The sequence below is a fragment of the Serinus canaria genome, chromosome 4 (assembly GCF_022539315.1).
Source record: "Serinus canaria isolate serCan28SL12 chromosome 4, serCan2020, whole genome shotgun sequence".
Taxonomy (NCBI): domain Eukaryota; kingdom Metazoa; phylum Chordata; class Aves; order Passeriformes; family Fringillidae; genus Serinus; species Serinus canaria.
Genome location: NC_066317.1, coordinates 1,143,142 through 1,146,081, shown reverse-complemented (window position 1 = coordinate 1,146,081; position 2,940 = coordinate 1,143,142).

Sequence of the window (2,940 nt, the reverse complement as noted above, 5' to 3'; positions counted from 1 at the left end):
GGGAGGGGAAGGGGGGGGGAGAAAGAAGCGCCGGCGAGGCGGCGCGAGCGCCCCTTAGCGCGGAACCGCCTCGCCTCAGAGCCGCCGGCCGCGGACAAAGCCCCGCGTCAGGGATGCGGGAGGCCGCCGGCGTCTGGAGGCGGCTCTCCCTTCCCCGTTCTTCTTTCCCGTTTCACCCCTCCCGGTTCTCCCCCCGGCCCGGTGTCTGTGAGGGGGAGCCAGGAGGGCGGGGGGCGGGGGGGAGACGGGACAGCAGGGACTCTTTTGCCTGGCGGAAGCATCGCGCGGCTGTGTCGGCTCGCGCGACGCGATGTGCGGCGCGTGCGCGGCTCCGTGAGGGCTCTGGGGGGGGGGCTCTGGGCAGGGCCGGGGGGCGGTCGGTAAAGTGGCGTTTAAAACACCGGCGAGGCGACGGCAAGAGGTGTTTATTTGTTTGCTAATTCTAAGTGAGGCCCTAATTGTGCCTATCCTCGGCCAAAGTGTCATGGTCTCGCCTGTTCCTTGCGCATACCCTGTCTCCCAGGCTGTGTGTGCTGGAACAGAGCTCCCTGTGTTATCCCTGGTGATCCCTAGTTTACTGCGCTGCGAAATGTAAACAGGGATTCGCCCTGGACTTCATTTACTTCCTTAGGCCTTCCCCAGCACAGAGGCCTGCAGCACTGTCCTTTTCCTTGGCGTTTCCAGGCTGTGTACGGCATTCCCGCTTCAGCACAAGACGCCTGAAGTGCTGTGGAAGCTGAGCTGTTGTCTCAGAGCTCCGTTTATTCCTTGAGAGCTGAACAAACTTTTGAGTGTTCAAATTCTCTCTTTTTTTATAATGGGTTTGGGGCTGCGTTACAGTACTGTACAGCAAAGACCAGGAAAAGAATAAATACTTGGCATGCAAATCCTGGCACGGTGATGAGTGTCAGAATCTTGCCACACCACCAGAGGTTGAAATGAGGAGATAAAAGCAAGAAGTTCAGAGCAAAGGCAAATTGTTTTCTTTAAACTCCTTCCAGTATCTGTAGTTATTGGCTGTTCAGACAGCACACAAAGGAGGGTTTCCTCCGGAGATAATAAGCACAGTGACATAAATCAAGAGAGAACATAGATTTTTTTTTTTTCTATTCGTTTTCCAGCTAATTAACTCTGAAGCAGCTCGCTAAAAATTCATCCATCTCAAGCTTTTTTTAACCCCTTCCCTAGCAACATATAAGACTGAAATGAATGGCTATTTTTGCTGCAGCAGCTCCTCTATGTACAGGATGAGCTCCTCTTCAAATTCCAGCCTGCCATGTGCTGCTCCCTTCCATTTTTACTACTTTTTATCTTGAAACAGATTATGACTTTTAGAAGGTGTAGAGAAGGGCAAGTCCTGCTGGAATTTTATCTCGCTTTCACAATTCCATTCTAGGTCTTCAGGGTCTCATTGCCTAACAGTCAGTGTTTCTGAAGTCTGTAAAGCTGTGGCACTTTTCCCAAATCCCAGTGGTAGTTTGTGGCAGTGACCACAACCAAGGGATTTAGCAGCACTGCTGGGAAGGAGATGGAGCGTGAACTCCATGTGTTTGGGTCTCGTTTGCAGGGAGAGATGGAAAGAGGCAATAGGGCTTCATGCTGACAAGAAAGGCAAGGGTTAGATGGGATTTTGAAGGAATCCTTCCCTGTGAGGGTGCTGAGGCGCTGGCAGAGGTTACCCAGAGCAGCTGTGGCTGCCCCTGGATCCCTGGATGTGCCCAAGGCCAGGCTGGACAGGGCTTGAAGCAGCCTGGGATAGTGGGAGGTGTCCCTGCCAGGACAGGGGGTAGGGCTGGCTGATCTGTAAGGACCCTGCCAACCAGGGATGCAAAGGTTAAAGGTGATTTTCATACCCACCCAACGTAGGTGCACTCAAAGGTCAGCTTGGGGAGTTCAAATCACACAGCAGCCTCAGAGCAGGGGCAAGCTCACCTTCATGCCAGGCAGGTTGTGAGGCTACCTTAAAGTAGTTTAAGCTCCAAGAAATTAAGGAGCCATTTGAACATCCCAAGGGGCTGCAAACATGCAGACTTATAAAAATAACTTGTAAAAAAAAAAAATAACAGCAGCACTGTTTGGGTTCAGCTGGTCAAGTTGCCTCTGTGACAGAGCCCGTCCAGCAATCCCTGCAGTTACCACCGTGTTTGTGCTCTGACTCCAGCCATTACGTAACTTATCTATATTTATTGCCAACCTGTGATCCTTCAAGTAGCAAGCAGGCTTTGATCAGCCCAGAGGAGACAATTTTGATGTTGGTTTAAAAAAACAAAACCTTATAAAAAATATATATTAAAATAAGGGAAACAGAGTCTGAGGATTTCTTGATTTTCCCAGAAGTTGAAAACAAAGTTAAGCTCCGTTTTCTTTGTGAGAGAGACAGTTTGCAAATGTGGAATGTTGGGGAAAGCAGCAGAAGGAAACAAGGAGAACCTAAAAAAATGGTTTATGGTGAAATTACCTGACAAGGCTTTGCTCAGCTTCTAGGGGGTAAGTGCTTGTCAAGGGAAAATTATCAGCAGAAAGGAACTCTCGCAGGGGAATGAAATGGGGTTTGAGCACTGAACTGTCTCATCTCTATGAAAACTGTACTATACGAAATTACCAGCAGTTTTTGAGAAACCTTCACCTTTTTTTTTTTTTTTGTGCAAGGAATCAATCCATGGAATGCTGATTTTCCAAGTAAGCAGTGTGGAACTCAGTGTATACAAATTTTTAGGCTGTTCCATCTTATGAGTACATCAGATGTGCTTGTTCCTACAGGCAATAATTAGCTGCCCTTTGGGGGAAAAAAAAAAAAAATTAAACCCCCCCCTAAATCGGTATTCCTGAAGAATGTGGCAAAGGAAAAAAGGAAACTAGATGCAGGCTCCTTCATTTCTTGGAGCTCAAACTTAGCTCTCCACTGCAGCTGTTAAGGAAGCCTGTTGGTCTTTAGAAAGC